General features: G+C 40.8%; 1 protein-coding gene across 2 annotated transcripts in view; it reads left to right on the plus strand.

Annotated features, from left to right (window-relative positions):
* Positions 1 to 1,941: 1,941 nt before the first annotated feature.
* YES1 (YES proto-oncogene 1, Src family tyrosine kinase) overlaps positions 1,942 to 25,912 on the plus strand; it is a 74,793-nt gene continuing 50,822 nt past the window's right edge. The window contains exon 1 of one of the 2 annotated variants that reach the window (XM_005300361.5): positions 1,942 to 2,167. The gene's annotated coding sequence lies outside the window, so the exon portion shown is untranslated. Of the gene's footprint in view, positions 2,168 to 2,367; positions 2,389 to 25,912 lie in introns of those variants that run through there. The other variant, XM_065585338.1, reaches the window with a different exon arrangement.

Here is a 25,912-nt window from a genome sequence, read left to right on the forward strand (position 1 = left end):
AATTGTCTCTGAAGTAGCTGGCACTGACCTGTCATAAGACCAGATATTGGGCTAGCTGGACCATTGGTCTGGCCTACAATGGCTGTTTTTTATGTACAATGTCCCACCATCTAGCTGGTCAGTCTCTACATCTGACTGATCTTGATTGTATTTGCATTATTTTATCTGGCATCCTATCATCTGTTTGTCTTTTATAATTTCTGCACTGTAATCTTTCTGACTACAGCCAATCCTGCATGCTGCCCTTCACCCACTCCTTTATTTTAAGTCTCAGTTAAAAAAAATTGGGAAAGCTTCAGGAATAGACAATGTTACAGCTGAACTGATAAAAGCTTATGGGACAAGTGCTATCAGAGCATTAAGAAAAATGTATAAGGTATGGGAGCAAGAGGAGGTACCAGATGACTGGCTAAAGGCAATAGTTGTACCAGTCCTGAAGAAAAGAGATCCCGCTGAGCCAAATACTTATAGACTATAACAGGGTTCAAAAAAGAACTAGATAAGTTCATGGAGGATAGGTCCATCAATGGCTATTAGCCAGGATGGGCAGGGATGGTGTCATGAGTTTGCCAGAGGTTGGGAATGGGCAACAGGGGATGGATCACTTGATGATTACCTGTTCTGTTAATTCCCTCTGGGGCACCTGGCATTGGCCACTGTCGGAAGACAGGATACTGGGCTAGATGGACCTTTGGTCTGACCCACTATGGCTGTTCTTAAGTATAAGCTTATTATCAGTACTGGAAAAATCATGATGAAAGTAATTGTCAACAGATTAAGGCCAGTAATAGGCAGGAGGTAATTCCCCTTGTGCAGACTCAAGTTTACCTCTTCCTCACAAAAACTGTTGTTTGTTATTACTTTAGACTATTTACATGTGAAATGCTAAATCATGAAATTGAGGTTGCAGGAAATGATGATGTAAAAGCTAATCTCACATTACTTCAAGCGTTTATTTATTGTATTCTGTTGTGTTGCTTTTGACCTTTTCCTAGTTAAGGACTCTGGTCTGCAAGCAGTAAACTTTCCCCTCAGCAGGAGCTGTAATAAAGCACTTCTGAAAGACAAGAGGGCTCTTCTGTTTCACTTGAACAAGTTTAAAAAAAGGTAAAGAATGAAATACAGGGAGCCTTCCAAATCTTACTTGTTTGCAGACTTAGGGAATAATTTAAAGCAATTTTTAAGACTCTCTCATTAAGAATTTTGTTGTTGGAAAGATTTAATATATGTATTTAAAAACTTACTCATAGAATTAGTCACAGTCCTAATGCAAGATGCAGAGGAGAAAAGAAAGATGAGAAAATAAAGCTCTGCTGGGACCTTCCCTGCGCCTCTTCCACACGTCTAAAAAGCTCCAAAGCTTCTCTTCCTCCCAACACTCCACTTTATTGCTGCTCTTCCTAATCCCTCCCCCCAAATCTTCCAGGGCTGCTCCCCCACTACTGACTCCTAATTTCCAATAAAAAATCCTTTAAAACGTCTCCCCAAATCTGTGCTTCCCCCGCCCCGATGGACTCAGTAATCCCTACGAAGCCCTCCAAACTGCTCCAGCACCACCTCCCGTAACCCCCTCCCTGCCGCCCCATCCCACCCCGCAAACACTTGAAGCCCCCCACCTACCCCGCCCATACTGCGCGCTGCTGCAGCTCCTGATACCCGACCGTTGCCTACCCTCGTGCCCCCCAAATCCAGGGCCGCCCCCGATCCCCCATAACCCCTCCCATGCCCCCCCCCAAAGACAGCGGGGCTGCCCTGGCCTCGGGGGCGCCCCCTCCGGCCAGGGGCTGCTCAGGAGACCCCGACGGCGGCGGTAACACTTGGAGCCGCCGCCGCCATGTTAGGTCCTGAGGCTGAACTCGCGCTCCGCTGAGGGGGCGCTGCGGCCGGGGGCGGGGAGCGCCCCCGCCGCCCGGCTCCTCCCCGCGGCCTCGAAGTCGGGCTGCGGTCGGTCGGGAGGGGGAGGTTCCCCGGGCGCATGGGGCGGCCGCAGCGCCAGTGAAGGCGGGGGAGGCAGGAGGCCGGCCGGGCGGGGGAGCTTCCTCCTCGCAGCGAGTCTCCGTACGCAGAGAGCGTCCGGATCCCTCCTCCCCCCTTCGCTGCCCGGTCCGGCGGCCCCGGGAGGAGCAGGGGGCTCGAGTCCTTCCCCGCCGGAGCGGCTGAGAAGCAGGTGAGAAACCGGCCGCGCCTCCCCCCCCGCAGAGGCTGTGGCGGCGCCCGGAGAGCGATAGGCCCCAGTCCCTCCCCTCCGGAGCCCCCAGTCAGCGTGGCGGCCGCCTCCCCCGCCCTGCGCGAGCCCCTTCCCCGCCGCCGGCTCCGTGTCCTGGGCAGGGCGCTGGGCGGCGTCCCGCCCCCTTCCACTGCCCCCGTTGGATTGACAGAAAGTTCCCGGTAACTTTTCCCTGCGCAGCGGGGAGCAGAGCCCGTGTGTCTGGCCGGGCTGGGGGGTGGCTGCACCCCAGGGGACTGTCTCAGGCGCGGGGCGCAGGAGGGTCCCGCTGCTGGCTCCCCTCTACCCTTCAGTCGCGTTCCTTGCAAGGGTGGCAGGGGCTGCTGTCTGTTGGCCGCTTGAAGCCTGCCAACAACTGCTGTGGGGAGAGGGGTCTCTGCCTTCCCTGGCTTGGTTTGATTGAAAACCACAACGTGTCTCATTGTTTTGCGAGGGGGTGAAAGAGCAAACGAGTTTATTGGAGGCCTCCACTTTTCTTTTTCACTTACCACCCCTTTCAGTTTCCTCGGCATTTCAGCTCCCAGCATGCGCCTTGGTGGAGTATGGTCAAGGTTTTTTCTCCCTTTCTCCTCGTAGTTACTCCAGCATATGTTTTACACTGGTATTGATGGAAGAGCGTTTGTTTCTTGACTTTAATTTTGACCACCTTGGCTCATAATGAGCCATATCCAGTATAGCATGGTCCACGGTTGAATTGCTTCTTTTGTCAGTTCAGTGCAAAAAAAAAAAACCCCAAACCATGTTAAAGTAGCAGTGTGTCTTGAGAATGTAAATTGGCAAAGTCAGGAAATTGAAAATTGGTTTCCAAATCAACTAACTTGGCCCCACTGTCTAATTATGTAGTATTGTATATTCTGTTCATTATTAGGCCTTATTATATCTGTGTCTAGCTGAGGCATGGTTACTTTAAATGCCTGACTTTTATATATTTTTCAATCATAACACTTCATCAAGTCATCTTTTATATATATTTTAAAAGAATATATAGAGAGAATGCATAGGCCTCCAATCCTACAGAGGCTTGTCCTTAACTTTATACACTGTGAGTAGTCAGATTGACTTGAATGGGACTATTTTCACTGCTTAAAGTTAAGCATGTACATGAGTTCCCATAAGATAGGGGCCATACAGTGTGTGTGTGTGTGTGTGTGTGTGTGTGTGTATATATATATATATATATATATATATACACGTCTTATGCCTTGATTTAGATACATGCACTTGCTTGCATTTATTGTAATGTATGCAACTCCATACGACCTGTACACACATTGATATGAAGTGCTGCACTTTGCGTTGTCAAAGTGCGATGTAACACTATATAACTTTTTATTCTCAAAACAGATTTCCCCAAACATACCAAAGAATTTTTGTCCTCATTTAAAACTGTTTGTTTGTTCATGTTTAAATTAGCAATTTTTGAGATATCCTAGAGCAAACTTGTCTGAAAACAGTTTGTAATGTAGAGAATATCGTCAGGGAATGAAGTTGTTTGCTTTTTTCACATGCTGACAATTTCATAAAACTAAATGGAATTTTATGTCATTTCTCACACAAAATTAATCTTTAGTCACAAATCCAAGATGTGAAACTTCGCTGCAAACCATAATTTTTTCTCTTAGAAATTATAAGAGCATGAAACAGACATTTATAATGAATTTGCTTTCAGCTATAGTGTTAGTGTCACTACCAAAGTTCTGTAATACAGTTTTAACACAGCTGTTTCTGCTGACTTAATAAATTGCAAAATTGACTCCTTTACTTTGGGCCTGAGCCTTACTCTTAAGTATGTACATAACTTTATTTACAAATTGTTCCATTGAGTTCATGTGCATAAAGCTAAGCATATACAAAAGTTTTGTAAAATCAGGTACTTGATATGTAGTCCCAGGACAAGGTAGCGTTTGTGACGTAAATGACCCTTACACATCAGAAGGACTGTATCAAGTTTCAAAGAAAAAACAGTACAGTGCATGCAATTAAGTTTACAAGAAGAAAACTTTACTGTAAAACACTGACAGTGATTGTTCAGGTTTTTTGTTTGGTTTTCATAAATCTTTCATTACTTTGGATCCAAATCCTGAATTTTTGAAGTTGATCGATGTCAATGGGAGCATGATTGGGCTCTAAGTATATATAATTTGTATTTTATGTTGTAAAGTGGATTTTTTTTAATTTTTTTTTTGTCCTCAATCCATCTATACCTGCAACTAAACTGGTATTTTAGCTCTATAGAAAAAAAACTACATCAAAAAATATATTTAAACTGCCAAACTTTCTTAAAGAGACAGGGTGGATGAGGTTATATCTTTTATTGGACCAACTTCTGTTGGTGAGAAGGACAAGCTTTTGGGCTTACACAGAGGTTTTCTTCAGGTCTGGGAAACTAAGCAGCTGTGGGTGCAGGATTGTTCATGGATTACAGATTACAAAAGCCATAAATGCAGTGTGTCTATTCAGTCCATAGTTTTTAGTGTCTAGCAAAGTTATGAATTTAAGATTCCAGGCTCGTCTTTTGAAAGTGTTGTGCAGGTTTCCTTCGAGGATGAGGACTTGTAGGTCAGATATAGAGTGATTTCTTTCTTAAATATTAGTGGATGGCCTTTAGGGAAAAATATTGCAATTGAAGTGTTGTAGAATATTGGGAAACAGTGAGGTTGGCATGTAACTACAGACTCTAAATCTGGCATATATTATATCAAAGTAACATAGAACAGCAGAATGTATTCTTCGAAAACATCACGTTTTTTTTTACCAATATTCATATAACATAACAAACAAGTACATTTTCTGCTCTAGAAAGCAATTTTTTTGATTAGATGGGAGGCTTTACCTTCTTGTTTTGGTGTGCAGTATACTTCCAGCAACTCCAAGAGAGTAAATCAGAACTGTGTTCGCAGTTCCACTGTGGTAAATATGTGTTGTCGTGACAAGTTAGTAAATATCTGTTTTGCGACAAATGTCAGTTTATATAACCAAAGCTTGCTTTATGAATTAAGTGGTAACATGACTTTATGTTCTATATTTTCTGTTGTAAAAACTACTTAAGGACAAAAAAAACCATAAGCAACACATTTTCGGTGGACTAGTCCAGATGTTGAAGCCGCTACTGGGAAAAGTATGCTGTTTCATCTTTATTCACTGTTTGTTGGACTGACTACACTAATTCCATAATCTAAACACCGTTTGAACAAGCAATTTGATGTTAAGAATTTAAAAATTAATGTCCGTGCCAAAACAAACACTGTATCACAAGAACACTAGATTATTCTACTAGGTTTGACTAAACCAACTCTGTCAAATAGCATGCTTCTTCTCTCTTCCTCCCCCCCCCATCCTCCCCCAAACCCAAACAAACATTAGCTGTGTTTGAGAGATTCTAGAAGAAAATGCTCTGAGAACAGTTATTGTGAAAGATGTTAATACTCAGAGCAGATTCAGCACAGACAGTGGAAATGCAAAGTTTCCCGCACCACCCTACTAGTGTGATTTAATCCTTCTCCTGGAGTCACCATCTCTGAGTGAGAAGGTAGGCTAATCTTCATGTTCACTTATATCTCTGGCCTCCCTGGGAATGCCAATAAGGGTACTATTTATAATGGTGGCTTTTGTGTTGTGGCAATTGTTGATTCTTTTTATATAAACCACTTCACAGTTGTGGTATGGTAACCACTTTCTATGGCTTCTATGCTAGGAAAGATTCAAACCAGTGACTGAGCCTATGCAAAGGCTCCATATTGCATAATTAGTTGTCACCTTCTGTAAAAACAAATCTGGAAAAGTTCCCAGGTGCATTTTCAATGTTATGGTAATGATGCTGTTGTCTTATTCTTGGTCAGGTATTTAGATTTTAATTTTGAAGGGCTAAATCTTGGTTCTGTTGAAGTAAAAGACTCTGCTAGGGCTCATCTAGCAAGCAAGCGTAAGTTTTTACGTAAGCACACTGGTAGTCCTATTGAAGTCAAACTACTCCAATGGATAAAGTTAAGCATGTGCACAGCTATTTACAAGATCAGTGGCTAAGATGTTAGTAACAGAAATAAACTTGTTTATAAATGGGTTTTATGTTAATGTTTTTGGTTTAAAATATTGCTTTCAAGATATAAAAATATTCCCATTACAAAAGTGTAAGTGTGTATTAAAAAGTCGATTTAAAGCATAATTAAATTGACATTGTGAGAGAAACTAAGAACTTTGGAGCAATAGCAAATAACAGCTCCTCCCCCACCCATTACTTCAGGCAAAAGTTTGAGTAAATGGATTGGCCTTGCCACATGCCCTGGAGATCAACAGACTTCGTTTCAGTGTATAGCTGTGTCTCCTTAGGAGTGTAAAAAATCCACACCCTGGAGAGACGTAGCTATGCCGACCGAACCCCTGGTGTAGACAAGAATTCTTCCATCGACCTAGCTACTGCCTTTCGAGGAGGTGGATTAACTACAGCAGTGGTTCTCAAACTTTTGTACTGGTGACCCCTTTCACATAGCCTCTGAGTGTGACCCCTCCTTATAAATTAAAAACATGTTTATGTATTTAACACCATTATAAATGCTGGAGGCAAAGTGGGGTTTGAGGTGGAGGCTCGTGACCCCCTGACAGCTCGTGACCCCCTAAGTAGTCCCAACCCCCAGTTTGAGAACCCCTGAACTACAGCGACAGGAATACCCCTCCATTGCTGTAGTGTTTTTAAGGGTATACAGACCGTCATGGTCTGTCAACCAACAGGAGAAGTTAATTCCAAAATCAGGGACCTTTCTCGGAGAGCTCTAATCTCCTGATGTACCACAGTGGGGGATTGTCAGTGAGAGTGCCTTGGTTAATCTCAGCTGTCAGGACTGAGGATGGGGATTTGTTTTGATTTGTTTTTCTTGTCAGGAGTAGTAATATGTAGTGTTACAGGATATGGTTAGAGAGTGCAGAGGAAGTAATGACCACTAAAACCTCAGACTGATATTTGTTTTTCAATTTCTTGAATACTCCAGGAGGCTGCACAGGAAATTAGATAATTTTTTTCCAGTGTGGCTTTGTTTTCTGTTTGCATTTTGGGGGTGGAGACAACTTGCTGGGTTTCTTGTGATCTTGAATGTGCTTCGGATATGTTGCTACACATGTTAGATATTCAGACCATGTCTTAGCTCACTAGTGTAGACATGGCCTCAAAAATGTTTCATATGATAGCAAACTGTTGACCAACTCAGCTACGTAAACTTTAAATACTGACATTGCTGCTGCATTTAAAATGATTCTTCACACAAATGATTGGTACTTCAGGGCAAAATCTCCTGTGGATAAATCTGCATGCCCACTGAATAATATCTGGTGTAAAGAACACCCATTAGAGAAGGATGGAAAAGAATAAAGAACACTTTATTCTACCTGGCCTGATTCTACAGATTAACACACAAATAACCTTACATGAGAAACCCCATTGATAAGGTGGTTGTTCACATGAGCAAAGATACTTATGTGTAAATCTTTGTAGATCAGACCCATAGCTCACTTCTGAGGAAATTTGTGGGAGATTTCCTAGTTAGCAATCTGATATTTAAGGCTTGTTAATATTACTATAGAAACAACCATGCTGGAAGAGACCGAGGTCCTCCATTTTTACTTCTATGCACATGTTTCAAGCACTTCCCAATCTCATAACACAGATGAGACCATAACTATGTTTTAATCATATAATGAACTTCATGATACAAATATAGTCAGGGTCTCATCTGCATTACAGTATGTTTTAAAAACAGGAATGGGAGGGTGGGGGTAGACGGTTGAAGCGGTCATGATGTAGCCCTTAGTTCAGGGGTGGGCAAACTTTTTGGGCCAAGGGCCACATCTGGGTGGGGAAATTGTATGCAAGGCCAAGGCAGGGTGTTGGGGTGCGGGAGGGAGTGCAGGGTGTGGGATGGGGTGCGGGGTGCAGGAAGGGGCTCAGGGCAAGGGTTTGGGGCAGAGGAGGGGTGCGGACTGTGGGACGGGGCTCAGGGCAGGGGTTGGGGTGCAGGGTGCAGCGGGGGCTCAGGGCAGGGGGTTGGGGTGCAGGAGGGGTGCGGGGTGTACAAGGAGGCTCAGGACAGGGAGTTGGGGTGCGTGGTGCAGGCAGGGGGCTTAGGACAGGGAGTTGGGGGGTGGGGTGCAGGTGGGGTTTGGGCTCTGGCCCGGCGCCGCTTACCTAAAGCGGCTCCGGGCTGGTAGCAGCATGCACTGGGGCCAGGGCAGGCTCCCTGCCTGCCCTGTCCCCAGCCCCACGCCGCTCCAGAAAGCGCTATGGGCCCTGGGGGTTGCGGGTCGGAGGGCTCCGCGTGCGCTGCCCTTGCTGTGCCTCCAGGTACCTCCCCAGAAGCTCCCATTGGCCACGGTTCCCCGTTCCCAGCCAATGGGAGCTGGGGGGGGGGGGCAGTGCCTGGAGGCAAGGGCAATGAACAGAGCCCTTCGCCCCCCTACCCGGGGGCCGCAGAGATGTTGTGCTGGCCACTTCTGAGAACGGCATGAGGCCTGCGGCGCCACAGGGGGCAATCCTGTGGGCCGGATCCAAAGTCCTGAGGGACCGGATCTGGCTAGTAGACCGTAGTTTGCCTACCCCTGCCTTAGTTGCTTCTGCTAAGCTAAGCTTATGGAATGCTTAGCTTTAGGAGGAAAACAATACAGTGCTTGGGCTAACTGCTAAAACTTTTATAACCCTGTTTAATACGCTTACAGTTTTAATTGTAAGAACAAACAAATGCTTGTTAATGGATGGTATTTAAAGAGTAATTAAATAACAATATTAAACCTTTATCCACCACAATCATTAGAACTTCTTTGATTTTCTTTGGTAGGACTTCTATTCCTGATTGTAGATCAATTAATAACTTTCTAAACTAAGTATTGTTAGGTGTTTTCAGTCAATGAAACAAAATTGTTAGAATTTGACTTAAATACACAAGAAAAGGAATTCAGAATTAGGGCTGGGTCACTGCTTTCTCCTTCCATATAAGCTTTAATGGAAAACTAATGGAAATTTAAAGATTATGCAATACATGCTTTCACCACCTCTGAAAGAAAAATCTCAAAAGTGCTCATACCAACCTTACCTTGCTTCAATGAATGCATGCAACATATCTACATGACATATATTAGTATTTGTATTACTGCTATCTAAGGGTAGAAAAGGGAGCATTTACTTTAACCAATAACACAATGTAATGTAAAGGATGTTCCATTAAGTAATTAGTCTAGAACAATTAGGCCTTGGCTACACTTACCCGGTAGTTCGGCGGCGAGCGATCGAACTTCTGGGTTCGACTTATCGCGTCTAGTCTGGACGCGATAAGTCGAACCCGGAAGTGCTCGCCGTCGACTGCGGTACTCCAGCTCGGCGAGAGGAGTACCGCGGAGTCGACGGGGGAGCCTGCCTGCCGAGTGTGGACCAAGATAAGTTCGAACTAAGGTACTTCGAACTTCAGCTACGTTATTCACGTAGCTGAAGTTCTGTACCTTAGTTCGAATTAGGGGGTTAGTGTAGACCTGGCCCTAGTTAAACTGGTGTTTCTCCTGGTGGTCTAATAACATGGTGGCCTCTTGCATCTGTGCATGTGGTTTGAGCATTGGCCTGCTAAACCCAGGGTTGTGAGTTCAATCCTTGAGGGGGCCATTTATGGATCTGGGGCAAAAAAATTGGTCCTGCTAGTGAAGGCAGGGGACTGGACTTGATGACCTTTCAAGTTCCCTTCCAGTTCTATGAGATAGGTATATCTCCATATATTAAATATACATATTTGAGGTCTGCCATTGCCAGACCCAGATTAAAGAATTTTGGGCCCCTGTACACTATGGAAATTGGGGAGGGGATTCACCTTCCTTAAAGCACTCCTGGCCCGTATATTCCCCATATCACACAGCTCCAAGAATGCCCCTCTCTCCACCCAATACACAAACCCACAAATGCTCCTCCCAACCCCGTATATACCCCAACAACCCTCCACCAGCCCCCACTTATTCTGACAAACCCCACACATCCCAGCAGTCCTGACATACATCCAACTCACTGCAGCCCCACTGGCCCCAGCTCCCGATACCTCAGCCCACTGGCTGCAGCCCCTAACCTCGTCATCCCCCAACACTCCATGCTTACCCCATAGCCTATCCCCAGCCCCTCACCCCCTGACTCAGCACTCCACTCCCATCTGAAGCTAGGGTAGCTCCTTCTGACCCTGGCTGCCCAGTTCTGCTCTCTCCCTTTGGCTGTCCTGCACTCCCATGGTCCAACACCACTAAGGTTTGGCCCAGTAGCCCCTCCATTCAGCACCTGTTTTCAGTTCTCCAGCTTCTGTCCCTTCAGTTGCAGTTCATATAGTTTATTCATTGCAGGATACATATATGCAGTATCAAACTGGTAGCGAGCAATGTGGTTACCTTGGGGAGTGTAAGGTTCAAGTCTGGTCTCTAATAGCCAAAAAGATCTACAAGTTTGAAAGACCAACTGGTTGAAATTGCACATTGCACACTTCTTCCCATCAGTATTCTTCATGGAAATGATAACATCTTTGTTTTCAGACTGTTTTCTTAAAGTGTAATGGGATTGTATTTCAGGTCAATAGGCAAAATAAAAATGAAAAATGATGAAAAATCTAAAAATGCAAATATATCAAGTGAAATGGTGACTGATCCTTAGCTACAGTGATGTTCATGTAACATTCCAATAATATCACTGCATTTTTAAATTATTTTTGTAAAAAAACCAGCATGATTTATGAATTGCAGAGTTTGAAGTCCCCTGTTTTTAATTAAAAATAAAAAACATCTATCCAAATAATTGTGTATTATCAATTTTAAAGAAATCAATTTTCATTTGTAAACTCTGGGAAGTATTTATTTGCTCTCAATGTATAGAAACCTAAGTAGTGTTGTTTAATTATGGTTCTGGCTGAACTAACAATTTATCCATGGACCCCGAGACAAGTGATAAAATTGTTTGCATAAACTATCTTCTCTGGGTAGGTCTGACTTGTGCAAAGAACATTTTTGTTTGCAGCTATATTATCTATTGGTAGAAGTAGTATACTGTAGTGGTTAAATGTAGGTATCTTGCTTTTATTTATTTTAAACACCTGAGACGTCTGAGCTGCTATAGGACTTCTGAATGCTATTTTGAATTGGTGTGTGCAGGGTGAAATGGTGGCTAACCTAACACATAGTCGGTACAATGTAGTTAGACTATACAGTTCTTTTGTATTTTCGGCCACTACTATTATATGAATTATATTTTGAAGTGTGTACAATATCTCATCTCATTTTTATATAGTATGGGCAGTATCCACACAAGTGGATGGTTTAAGTTTTTGAGCCATTTTGAGGCTAGAAGTAATGTGACAGTTTAACTCAGAAGTTATTTTTATAATGCTTGACTGAGATTTGAAATTATCATTGATTTCAGCCTCTAGTCTTTTTAATCTGAAAAGACAAGGCAGACAAATTTAACGGCAAATCCTTCACTATTTAAATCCTTTGAATGCGGTGAACTTTTTTTTAAAGTCCTTGATCTGACTGGCTTCTGATTTGCAAGTCACATGATTTCAGTCAAAATCAAAATAACACTTTCCACCCCTTAAATTGCTCAATAAAATTATAGAATTAAATTGGTGTGTTAGCTAATTAGGCAAAGAAAAATGTCAGTGTCTAGTGTGATTTGCTGAGATTTTAGCCTACTTATTTTAGGGCTTGATCCTGTTGACATGGAAGTCAGGGAGAGCTGGATTAGGCTTTACACAATAGGTCCAGATTCTCTGATGGAATAAGTGGAGGCAACTCTAGTGAAGTCAACTTCACTGAGGTATAAAATGAAGAAAAATTTTATCTGCTTATCCTAGCAGTGAAATTGGTCCTATTTTCTAAAGCCCAGTCTACACTTCAAATTTATACTGGCATAGCTATGTCACTCGGTGCTGTGAAAAAAGCACATGCCCTAGCGACATAGCAAATTTTTTGTCAGCATAGCTATAGATGTAGCACAGAAAAGTGCTCCTGCTGGCTCAGGCTATGTCTGCTACAGAGTGTATGCTGGCATAGCCCCCTAAGCTATGTCTACGCTACCACTACAGTGGCACAACTGCAGCTGTGCTATTGTAGCATAGACACTTACTGCAGGGGATGGAAAAGGTGGTTCTGTCACTGTAGTAAACCCTCCTCACCAAGAGATGGTAGCTAGGTTGATCGAAGAGTTCTTCCATTGACCTAACACTGTCTACATTGGGGCTTAGGTCAGCTTAGCTATATATCTCAGGGTGTTAATTTTTCATATCCCTGAGCGACATAGCTGTGTTGACCTAACTTTCTAGTGTAGACCAGCCCTTAGCATAGACACAACCAATGTGGATGGAGTTGTTTTTCTGTCAGTATAGGAGCACCACCTTCACAAACATTAGCTGCATTGACAGAAGCCCATTTCTGTCAACACAGCTGCGTTTACATTGGGAGTTTTGTCAGTGTAGTTATGTCAGTCACACCCTGATCAGCATAGCTATGCTGATGTAACTTTCAAGTGTAGGCCAAGCCTAATGTCATTTGGGAGATAGTGTTCCTACACCAGCAGAACTTCTTCTGTCTCCATACGCTGCAACTACAGTAGCCCAACACAACTATGCCGACATAACTATTCCAGTTTGTTTTAACAAACCATATACTGTATGCTGGGAGTTATGTCAGGTATTTCATATTATATAATCATAGTGGTTATTGCTCCTAAGTGTTTCATTAGTGGACAACGCTATATACTCTTACCAGGTGCGAAGGAAAATGAAGTGTGTTTAAAGAAAACAAAATTAAAGTAAAAAAACTGGACCAAATTTCTGCCTTCTTTAGTTCCAGTGTTCATCCAGAATAACTCCTTTAACTTCAGTGGGTGAAGACATATTACGGCCTTCTGTATAGTTACTAGATTTTATACAGTGATATCCAAATTGTAAATATGAAGGATATTGAAAGCCAAAGTATCCAATTGTTTACAATTCGAATACAGTGCCTATATATGCAGTAGTGTCTTATTACCCTATTTTTTTAATGATTCCATCTATTGGAAGCATTCATTTAATAACAGATCACTCTGATTTCTTTCAGTAAGCACTATATGATTTTACTTGGGGACAAAAAGAATGATTGTAATCATTTGAAAATTTGAATTTTAAAAAATACCTAGAGCTAAATTTGAGTACCTTTTATATCAAAATGGTATGGGCATAATGAAATACCATAAAATGTAAGAATGAAGATCCACAAAATTCTCAGTCAAGCATCTGTAGTTCTGCAGAAATCCCACAAACCATACTCTACAGATTCAGCATGTGTTTGATGCTGATATTGTAGCTTGTGCTGAGTTAAAAGTCAAAGCAGGAGTTTTTAAATTTGAGCTGCTAAATTTACAAACAAGACACAAAAGTAACTTTTGGACTGATGAAATGCGCTGAATCTTCAACTTCTCCCCGGAAACATTCTGTACTTGTATCATCTTCAACTAGCTTAATCTATTGAGAGACCCACTGTGATTTTTAGAAACTCTTGCTGCAATTTCTTTGTGACTAAAGGACATTGTCAATCAACCCAGTCCTCTCCATGCCAACCAACTGTCCCCCTTAATGCAGCAATTCAGTTGAATGAATAGAGTTCCTACTTAAAGGATACAATTGGCTACCAGAGAGAGTGCCAAGTTGATTTAACTTTGCACAAGTGTGAAAGAGTTTTTAAATGCACACTGTCTACCAATGTTGGCCCAAAATTTCAATTGCCTGAAAACTGTAATAATCTGATTGGGATTATGTCCAAATTTATGTGTGTGATATTTTATAATCCACTATTCCTTTGCAGTGAGAGTTAAAGTCCAAGAAACTAGCTAGTCAATGCTCCTTGGTCAAACAGAGCTGCAGTGTTCTGATCAAATGTGCAATGTGACTTTAAAATGGACATTTTTGGGAAGTGCACCACTAAATTGGTGGAGAGAATAGAGGATTCATGTTGTAATCTGCTCCTCCACTATTGAATAACAACACAATGTGTGCTTGAAACACTGTCAGATGTGTGGTACAGTGTAAAAGCAGAACTGTAGTCTACATGACTAATTTCCATGTGTACTTTAACAGCTAAGTGTTAAAAACTGAAATATTATTTAACCAAACTACTGTTGGAGCATGCAGTATCTTGGAAATAACTGTGACTGGTGGGAAAACTTAAATTAATTTAAGAAGCTGACCTTGACAAAATGCAGCCCTATTAAACACCTAACCTAAACATCACCATCTTATTCCTCTTGCCTTCCCAAACCCCTTTGATACACTGGGTATGGAGAGGGTAGAAGTTTCTGGCTGCTTTCCTACTAAATGGCTGGCTGCAAGGTAGAAAGAAAACACAGGTGCAGTGCTCCTTCCTCCTCTTCAAGTGGTGTGAGCCGGAGAGCTATCTTACTGCAGTTGAGGTCTAACACACACATCTTTGTCTACACTACAGTATGGAGAGAAGACATGGGGAGAAAATCCAGGGGGAAGACACAGGATGTAGAAGACTTGTGGTGTCACCCAGAGGGGCCATGAGGTCTGGGGTGAGGCGGTATTAGAGTCAGGAGGTATAAATAACAACCCATGGGAGGGAATCAAGGGAATAAAATGACTAATTTGTAGAAGTTTGGAGGGGGATAGCTGTTTAGCTACCTATGATGGAATGGTCAGTCTATGAATGACATGAGATTGTCAATTGTAATTACTGTAAAGGCAGCCAGGCTGCTAATGGAATAACCTGTTTTATAAATTAAGACTTAAATACTCATTATTATTATTATTATTTTAGTGTGGGAGATTGGGAGAAGGATATAGGGCAACAGAAGGAACTAGGGTGAGGATGAGACAAAGCTATCTCCATCTGGCTTCTGAAAGACAGACTGATCTTTTTGTTTTTGCTTTTTGTTTTACCATTTCCTACCGACAGCCTCCTGGGGGTTTGCTCTACAACTCTGCTTTTCTCTCAGCTTTTTCTGTGAAAATACCAGTGTGTTCCCCTGTGCATTCCCCCCCCCCCCCAAACATCATCATAGTGGAATTTACATGATCTTGTCACTTTCATAGCTGCCACAGGGTTCTTCATAGCACCAGTGAAAATTACATGAGTTTTGTTAATTTCACTGCTGTCTGAAAAACCCAATAGCATGAGAGGGTCAGAATTGAGAAGACATCCTGGCCATTCATTCTTTCACATATGGAATGCTGATTTTTGCAACCACAGTGTTTAAAACTTAATTTTTTCTTTTTTGTTTTGAAAAGTTCTGCAGAAATTGAGGGTATAAGCCCCTCACTTGCCAAGGTAATCTTCTTGCCCATAGTGAGTGGGTGGGTGGACTTTTGTTTTCCCCCAAGCCCTAGACTAAGATGTTAAATTCAATAATATTATTTTATAGCATTATTAATAGTAAATTATATTTCCATTAGTCTATTACATTTTGTATGTCAAAATTATACACTGGGATAGGGAAAGACTGAAGTACGTTGTGTTATTTTAAAGAAATATAATAATCTAATTGGAAACCAGCAAAAATGTCATAATGAAACCTGAAATTCCATTTGGGCCTGGTTTATTGAAAGGCTTGAGAGCACTTGGCAAGTCTGGGTTTATTTTCAAATCTTGGGACGGGATCTTTGATTTTGAATGGACAATAAGGCAAAATTCAGTGTGTTTGTATAGATATTGAGAAAAACTTGGTGAGTTTGGCTTTGAGATTCAGGTTTCATTTGAAAACCCCTGTGAACAAAACTGCAGTTTCATATAACTGCTGAATATATACAGTCCAATGTATGTCAAATGTTGGATACTTTTGATAACTTTCATATTTTCTTTAGTGTCTGAAGTTACCAAATGCGATTTCTGCAAGAGTTCTGAATTTTTGTACTTTAATTAAACGTTTAAAAAGCAATATTTCTTACGAACAGGCTATTAGAGAATCTCATTTACGAAATAAATGATTCACCCTTCACCTGCCAATTTGGGGGAGGGGGGAGGGTCCTACTATAAAAGACAAAACAAACTTAAGATGATTGAACTGCTCATCCTTTTATGAGCATACATTCATGGAATCATACTCTTTAGATTGAATGTGAATTTTTCTTCAGTAAAGGTGGCCAAAGATTGCAGTGGTCCACTTGAAGTAAAATTTCATGCTCCGGATCTTAACAAAGAGACTGCTTAGAAATTTGCATTTTTTTCTTGGGATGTTTACATCTTCTGAATGCCAGAAAACTATACAATAGATTTGATTTTTTTTTTTAAAAAGAGGGGTTGAATTTCTGATTTTCTGTTTGAAAATCAGAAAATGCATAACTTCTGTAATTTGAAGAAAAAAAAAATCTGGGGATGTTAGAACAGCAGTAGAGATGGGAAATGCCAATTGGGATATCCATTCAAGGTGTTTGTGGTCACCTTTTATTTGCAACTTTAAAACTCACTTTTTTCCCTGTGAGCCATTTCCCAGAATCCTTTAGGCTATATATCCCAGACTAATTTGTGCTGTGTCAACCAAAAATCCCAAAGTGGTTTTCTTAAATCATTATGCTATATTTGGCTTAAGAAGATATTTACATATAGTGCATATACACTTGATTTCACATTTTTTAAGAATCAAAAAATGTTAATTGTTACTGAACAGTTCATGAGTTACATAGTTCTTAACTTTGTATTATTATAAAAGTACACTTTAGACTTAACTAAAGTAGATGTTTACAATATGATATTTATGTTGCTAATAACACCGAAGATGATTAAAAGTGATAAGATAATATAATAATTAAGTATTTATTATTTGTATTACCATAGTGCCTAGGAGCCTTAGTCATAGACCAAGACATGGTTGTGCTAGGTGGTGTATAAACATAAACCAAAAAGACACTGCCTTGTAAGCTTGCATAAGGAAAATTAAGTCTGTTTTACTTGCAGATTTTATAGTTGTTTGTATATTCCAAACAGACACATTGTATGTTTCCTTAGAATTTTTTTTGTCCCTCCCCACTCACTAACTTTGGAAAAGATCAGTTCCTGGACTCCGAAGAGCACGGAGTAAAATTATGCCAGGTCTTGGTGGAAAAGTAGTTGGGTGGGAGGCAAGTGGGTTGGATAGAAACCAAAGGATACCTTTGTCCTGCCCTCCCTTCCCAAAAATGGGGCTGTGCAAAATCTGACTGAATATGCCATAGAATTCTGATAATTGAAATAACCAAGAGATCCCTATAACCGCTAATGGGGGAGAAGTGTTAATTTTTTTTTTAATAGGCATATTTGTGTAGAATGGGAGTGCTGATTTTTAGAAAAATACTACCTATTTGCTACAATGATGGTATTGCTATTTAATGTGACTGCCTTCATTTTCCTTATGCCATGATCACACTTATAAAAATCCTAGCTGATTTACCCATTTTATTTCCTCATAATTGATTATATATAAAGAAGGATTGAAAAATAAAACTTCTGGAGTTGGTGTATTTTTTTTTTAAAGTTTACACCACTTTCTCTTTCCTTTCCCCATTGTGTTTTTATTGTTAAATTTGATTCCTTCAGAGTCCTAATTTTCTTCAGAAGCACAATTTTTTTATTTTTAGGCTGATTAAAAGACTGTAAATCACAGCCATTCATATATTTTGATCCAGCTATATATACAATTGTTTGAGACAGATTCTTTAGAAACCATCTTACAAATTTTCCATGAGACTTTCTGTATATGGTTGTATTATTTTAAAATAAAACTTTCTGATATTTAGTATGTTATAATTATCATGAAGATGTCAAATGTTTGGAGTTTTTATTGAAAGATTTGCTTCCCCCCCACCCCCACATGGACAGAGTTCTGACCACTGTGTATGGGGAAAAATAGTAGTACCTGCTAATTTTTAACTAAGCACAATTTAAACCATTCCAGATACAAATTTAGAACGTTTTGTAAATGAGAGAGAATTAAAAAAAAAAAAGTTTCATTGGCAAAGTGGTTGCACAACCTTCTGAAATGGATTCTTACTTAAATCGCAACTATTGTAAACTCACATAATTATTGTTCAAATAACATTACTAACACTAGAGGCCAGGATCATTGTACAACATGTACTTCAGCTGTGTGGCACATTCTCCTGTTTGATGTGTGCTTACTTCAAAATACTGCATTAGTGGATTTTTGAAACTGTTTATTTTTCTCTAACTCTATTTATTTTCTTGATTTTAAGGACGTTTCATTGTGGAATATGTTTGCTTAGGTCATTCAGAAACCATTGACATTTCAAAGCAACCTGTTGAGTTTACAAACTCACAGGGAAATTAGAAATATTTCATTTAATAGGCTGTGTGTGGGGGATGACATGGGAGGAGTAGGGTTAAACTGTTTACATCATTAACATTCAGTAATAGCCTTAATAACTATGCCCAGTTTTCTGAGCTGCAGAACATCCATAATTCCCATTGAAGCCAATAGGAGTTTGATACCTCTGAGAATTAGATCATGAGGCTTTATTTTAAGGAGGGGAGAAAACAATTCAATTATTAAATAAGAGTACTTGCCCAACTGACTGTTACGCCAGTTTAGTGAAGGGTCTCTGCTTTTCTCTTATGAATTTGTTTTTAGGGATTGAGGTATCTATCCCAACACTTACTTTCAAGTCAATAATATTTGAAGGAGTTCAGCACATCACAGGATTGGACACTTAATTTGTGTTTCTTTTCCCATTGAGTTGAAACTTGAAAAAATCATATTCATTTCTCATTGTGCCTTAACTACCATGCTTCCCCTTTAAGGGTCTCTTTTCTACTCTGATGCTGTCTTTCTCTCCACAACTGCAAATGGGGGTATCAATACTGCATCGCCCTCTCTTGGTGGCTACAGGTGTATATATTGGGTTCTCTGCTACTCCTCCCCAATCTCAATATTTTTGGGTTCTTATCCTTTGTGAATAGCTGCAGAGCCCAGATATGCTGCTGTTCATATATTGGTAAAACATTAGAAGAATTAAATTGACTTGCTTCTTGACAGTTTCATTGCATTTAGCAAATAGTGGAGACAAAAACAGTGATATTTAAAAAACATGCAAGCTGGCCTAGGTTCACCGTAAGGGAAGATAGCAGCACCATATTCTCACTTACTTGAAAGATGACGTTTGCAACCATAAGAATTAAAAGTTGTTCCTTTGTAAATTGGAAGTTTGAATTCTGCAGAAATTCATGGCTTAGCAACCCCTCCTCCATCCACTAGGGAATATTTCTCACTCTCCACTTTCAAGCAGCCAAGTGTCTTTTTCATGTCTTGTATTAAATAGATCCCAATTTTATCTTTTCTCATGAGAGAGTAAGAAACCTGCATGTAGGGGGTTCCTGTGAACCCCTAGAAAAATGCCCAATAAGAATTGGGACACTGGAATTAGAGAAGTTGTTTTAGGACGTTACAAAAGTTAATTCAGAAGTGCTATTTTAAATACACACACACACTCTACTTTTGTTTTATGATTTCCTTGTGAACAACTTTTTCCATGGTAAAATTAGTTTGTTTTTAAATGCTTTTTAAAATAGACTTATTTTTAAAACAGCTTTGAGTTAGAGCTATCGTATAATAGCATTGCTACAGGGTATGTTTCAGCCCTCTGTTAATACATGCCTCAAGTGTTTGAAGACATGCAGTGTGTTGTCTTTACAATGTACCTGTTGTTTAATGTATTATTAAATGTCTTTTAAAAGTTGTTCATTTACTATCTCCATTGTTATTACTCCTAATTTAAATATTTTTGTCATCCAGCTTTCAACACTCCAAAAACTCTTGGGAATAAACTATGAACTGGTCACTTGCCAAACTTACTTTTGCCAAATCTCAGCCTTTTTTCTAAACCTATGACCTTTTTTTTTTTTTTTTTTTTTTTTTTTTTTTATATATAAAGTAAAACATCCTTTCTTCTTTTTTGATAATACTCTAGTACCTAAAACAGTTCTAACAAAAGCTCCATTTTCTAGTTTAGAAGAAAAAGAAAACTTGCTACGGGGCTGAACTTGTTTATTTAGCCTTAAGTAAATCTTTAAACATGAGTTGCATACACCTGAAACAAGGTGGCATAATGCCTGATAATTTGAAATGACTGATTTCTTTATATTTTTATAGGTATAGATATGGGTGGGAATGGAAGAAGGACAAATAAGTCTAAACCTGGAAGGCTGGTTGCCAATATACCAAATAAAATGTTCACCTAAAAACAATGATTTTTCTTGGTAAACTGATATTGATTCTTTTTGGATCTTCTCTTTGCTTTATAAAAAGAGAACTGATTTTCCACAGGGCTTGCTCCTTCTGGTATTCCAGTTTCTCAGTGTGACTGAGGTTCTAGGGGGACCATGCTGCGATTGCTCAATTAGGGCAAACTGAAAAGAATAGGGTAGACAGTCCCCAAAACTGATGGTTGTTCTAATATTTAGATTCACCAAGCCAGCAACAAAACAGCTTCTGCAATACCTTACTTGTTACCCAGAAGCCAAAAAAAGTTCACTTAAAGCAACCCAGCCTTGGGCTTCCTTCCAGACAGCCAAGTCAAATATGATGAGGATTACTGAAAAGCTTGTTCAAAATATAAAAAGTTCTACCAATCCCAAATGATTGGACACATTACTCACCCAGGGCAATGAATATTTCACATCTTACCCAAGTACATGCTTACAGCCAATTCTTATTAACTAAACTAAAATTTGTTAAGGAGAGAGTATTGGTTAAAAGATCATTATACATAGAAGTAGGAATAGAATTCTTAGGGCAGTTTCATAGTCGAGATGGTAAGCTTTAGAGTTGCAAAGAGTTCTTTCAGAATTAGTCTTTAGGTTCAGTCCAATGTCCAATATCAGGGTGATCCAGATGGGATTGGAGACTTCAGTCTTTCGGCTCACACTTCCCCGGATGAAGCTTAAGCAGATCTGAGATGAAAAGGATACGGGCCCAGGAGTGTGTATGTGTTTTGTTTTAAATACTGTTCCTGGGCAGCCTCTTGACAGTATGCAGTCCTTGGGTGAATAATAGACAATTATCCTAGCTTTTGAAGTAGACCTCCTCTTTCGTAGCATCACTGATAATTAGCTAAATGGATTAACGTAAGACAATTGCCTGTCTCCTGCCATTTACAGGTAGTTTGCTACATGCTTCCAAGGGAAATTAAAACAGTGATATCACTACAAGCACAGTTCATTTAAATGAATTAACAGAACACTGGGATAGACAGGAACTGTTTGGTTACGTTGTCAACCTCCTACAATATATATGTAAACACACACAACACAAACATTATCTACTAATATGTAGGGCCCTACCAAATTCACGGCCATGAAAAACACATCATGGACTGTGAAATATTATCTCCCCCTGTGAAATCTGTATAGTATAGGGTAAAAGCATACACACAAGACTAGATTTAATGGGGGAGACCAGCGTTTCTCAAACTGGAGGTTCTGACCCAAAAGGGAATTGTGAGGGGGGTCGCATGGTTATTTTAGGGTGGTGGGTCATGGTATTGCCACCCTTATTTCTGCACTGCTGCCTTCAGAACTGGGTGGCGGGAGAGGGGCAGCTGCTGGCCGAGGGCCCAACTCTGAAGCCGGTGCTCTGCGAGCAGCAGCGCAGAAGTAAGGGTGGCAATACCATATCAAACCATCCTTACTACTGTACTGCTTCTGGCTGTGGTGCAGCCTTCAGAGCTGGGCTCCCGGCCAACAGCTGCCACTCTCCAGCTGCCCAGCTCTGAAGGCAGCACCACTACCCCCAGCAGAGCGCAGAAATAAGGGTAGCAGTACCACAACCCCCCTACAATAAACCCCAACTCCTTTTTGGGTCAGGACCCCTACAATTACCACACCTTGAAATTTCAGATTTTAATAGCTGAAATCATGAAGTTTACTATTTTTAAAATCTTATGACCAAAATGGACCATGACTTTAGTAGGGCCCTACTAATATGTTTCTAAAGGTTGAATCTGCGTCAATTAGCCTGATAGTTGTGTAACACTTTCTGGACCTGTGTCACACCTGGCCTTTCCCACCTCCCATTTTGTAACCATTCCTCTCTTCTTCCCCCTCCCCACCCACCCCCCCCGACGTTTTCTTTTATTCCTACAGGCTTAATCCCTTGGTTTGCTCTGTATGATGGAATGGACTAGAAAGTGGCAGTTGCTAAAATGTTGGTTGGTAGGCTTCACTTTGCAAACTGTGGAGCACAGTGACTTACAGGGCTTTGTGTGTGCTCTGGATAGTTTAACTTTACTGTCTGCAATATGGATAGCACAATGGCGTTTGAGCTGCAGAATGCCAAGTTACAGGGAGAGACTGTTGAGCAAGTGCAGCACCCTCTGTTACATATCCTTAAAAGAGAGGGAGAGCTGGCATATCCTTAAGAGATTACATTTTTTAAATTTGTGTTTTTACTTACTTTAGCGCTCCTTGTGAATATGAAATGGATGGTTGGTTGGTCTTACTTCACTCTTTCAGGTAGAAGCACCACTAAAAGTTTTTGATATCGTTCAATACTGTTTCCTCCTCCTTCTATAATGTCTTTCCTGAAAAGTCTTTGGCCTTTGCCTAAAACAGTTGCAGCAATTCCTGTTTGTTTTTCCACCTGCATTTGAAGATCTGTCCAAAGAGAAACAGACAAGGAATAGGAAATGCACAATATGAGGTTTCCTGTTACCATCAAGCATTGCATTCTTAGTATACACAATACATTCTGCTGAAATTGCTTGTCCTGAGTTGGAAAGAGTTGAACACTTTGATTCATCAGGCCTCTGAGTCAGCAGGAATTTATATTGCCTTGTAAGATTCATGGGACCAAGGTCTAGGCTTTCCCAGTGGCTGGCCCACAGTTGTGTAAGTCCCTCCCTTCAGCTGTTGGAATTAACCAGGACTGAAGACATCTCTTAATACCATTGTAATAGCAGCAACTCAAGAATAGCCAAGTTTCACTTTCCAAAGATAAGAGGAGAGGAGATGTATTTCCTCTATTTTGTCCAGGACTGTAACACAGCAAAAATATCATGTCTATGCTGGAGAATCTAGCACAGGGACGGGCAAACTTTTTGACCTGAGGGCCGCATCGGGTTTTGTAAATTGTATGGAAGGCCGGTTAGGAGAGGAGGTCGTGGCCCGGCCCCCACCTCCTATCTTCCCCTCTTCTCTCCCCCCCCCCCCCCGGATTCCTGCCCCATCCAACCCCCCTGTTCCCTGACAGACCCTCTGGGATTCCTGCCGCATCCACATACCCCTGTCCCCTGACGCCCGGATCTCTGCTGCCCCATCCACCCCTCCTTTCATTCCTGACGGCCCCCCCCAGGACCCCTGCCCCCATTCAACCCCCTGTTCCCCCCCCCCAACCACCATCAACACCCCTGACCACCACCCTGAACTCCCTTGCCCTCCAACCCCCCTTGCTCTCTGCCCCCTTACCGCACTGCCTGGAGCACCAGTGGCTGGCGATGCTGCCGCCACCACGCAGTACAGAGCACCGGGTCAGGCCGGGCTCTGCAGCTGTGCTGCCCCAGGAGCTCACAGCTCTGCTGCTCAGAGCATTGTGCCAGCGGTGGGGCGAGCTGAGGCTGCAGGGGAGGAGACGGGGGCTAGCCTCCTGGGCCAGGAGCTCGGGAGCCGGGCAGGACGGTCCCGTGGGCCGGATGTGGCCTGCGGGCCGTAGTTTGCCCACCCCTGGCCTAGAACATTTGTAGTAGGGCGCTGCACGTTGCAGAGCCTGGTATCTGCGCATGGAGGAATAATTGTTTAATAGGCACTTCTGCATCACTCCATTGCCCATGTGGTCCTGCAGAGAGTGGATCCATTGGCCCTGAACTCTATGTGGGTAGGGAATCAGAGAACCACATTTGTTGTTCCTTCTTGTGGTCTGCATTTTCAGGAGTGGATTGGTGCAGTGCTAGCTACTCCAGGTTTGGTCACGTTTCCTTTAGCAGTCTGCTCTTTTATTTGGGTATTTGGGCATTGTGGTCTTTCCCAGTATTTGATTGATAACAAAACTCCAGGACTTAACAAAACAATAAGAAAAAATGTTTGACAAACTTGGATCCTACCAACACTGAATTTCTCCAGTATAATGGTGCTGTATCTGCCAATATATGAAGCAATACAATATAGGCAATACAACAGCAGTAATGATAGCAGTTGTCAATAATACACCTTGTTTAGGTAAAATTTAATATAACTGTTCTCTTGCAATAAAGTTGTTTAGTATGGAGTTGTGGGAGAGTGTTACTTTTTGTGTTTAATTTTTAATTTCTTTGACTTAAATACACATTTCCTTTTTATGCACAAGATAAAACAACCTTTTGTAGCATTAAACATACTTGAGTGGTTGTACTTGTTTATATATATTTTAACTTTTTGTATTCATGAAAAGGTTGACTTTTTCCAGCTGGCCTTCCTGATATTTCTATTGTTCAGCAGAGAACTAATTGACTGAGACTTGGGTATGTGGCCTTTGAATAAATTAGTTGCCACTTTTTACCAGTAATTGGTATTAGACACTTTAAGCACAGCTTTTAATATGCTAGTGATTATCAACTAAAGAAGTAATTAAAATGGGCACACTGTTTTTACTCTACCTACTGTTGTAATAATTTGCCTTTTTGAAAATTAGTAGAGGCTGAGAGGTCTCTTAAGAATTTTATATATAGAATCAATGCTCTTTTTGTAATATCTTTTTAAAATCTTCTTTAAGGTTTTTAAAAATAATATAAATAAAGGTCCCAGTCTTGCATCTACTTCTGCACATACTTAACCTTTATATTTGTGAGTAGTCCCAATAATGCATAATTGTCTGCAGGATTGGAGTCAAAAATAGCAAATTACAAAAGATACGTTTTTATTGGAAACAAGTGCAAACTATAGACAATATTCTAATAACTCTGGATTGCTACCTCTTCCTTCCCTGCTGACCCAAATCATTGGCGCTTCTGCTGTTCCTGATACATATATTTATGCATCGTTCAATGTAAATTGCATTTCTCTCTCTCTCTCATTTTTCAAAGTTCAAATTCCCCATCACATAAGAGTCTGGAATACTGGGCACCAAAAAGCCAGAGAATTTTGTTCAGTGTGATAGAGAACAAGAGATCAATAAGAAGGTAATTATGAACAAGACCACTGAACTTGAAATAGGAAAACATGTTGATCACAACGCCTCCCATGTTTGTCAGAGAAGTGATTTGCTATCTTGTTCATATTTACTGGTATAATGGGTTATTATATTTTATACTATATTTTAACTCTAACACATTTTTTGAAATGGAACAAACACAAAAGACACTATGACATCTCAAACCTCTGGCATCAGAGCTCTTTCCCATTTATTCATGACCTCTTCTTCAACAGGCATGGAAGACAGATTATTTTGTACAATCTTCCCATAACATTCTGAGGTTCCTTTCTTAAAAACAGGATTTACTCAAAAAGAGAGGCACTCTAATACAGGCAACTTTAACTTCAGGCCAAGTGAGAAGACTACTTATCTGAAGATACACTGAATGAAGCAAACACTTATAACATTAAATTTTGCACAGAATTTTGATATTAAAACACACTAAACTACTTTTATCAAGACTAAATGCACCGAAAAGGGAAAATTATTTCTTGAATGTTTGTGACACGTACATTACAGGAAAACTATTAAGGAAATGTGTTTGA

Source organism: Chrysemys picta, chromosome 2 (genome assembly GCF_011386835.1).
Source record: "Chrysemys picta bellii isolate R12L10 chromosome 2, ASM1138683v2, whole genome shotgun sequence".
Taxonomy (NCBI): domain Eukaryota; kingdom Metazoa; phylum Chordata; order Testudines; family Emydidae; genus Chrysemys; species Chrysemys picta.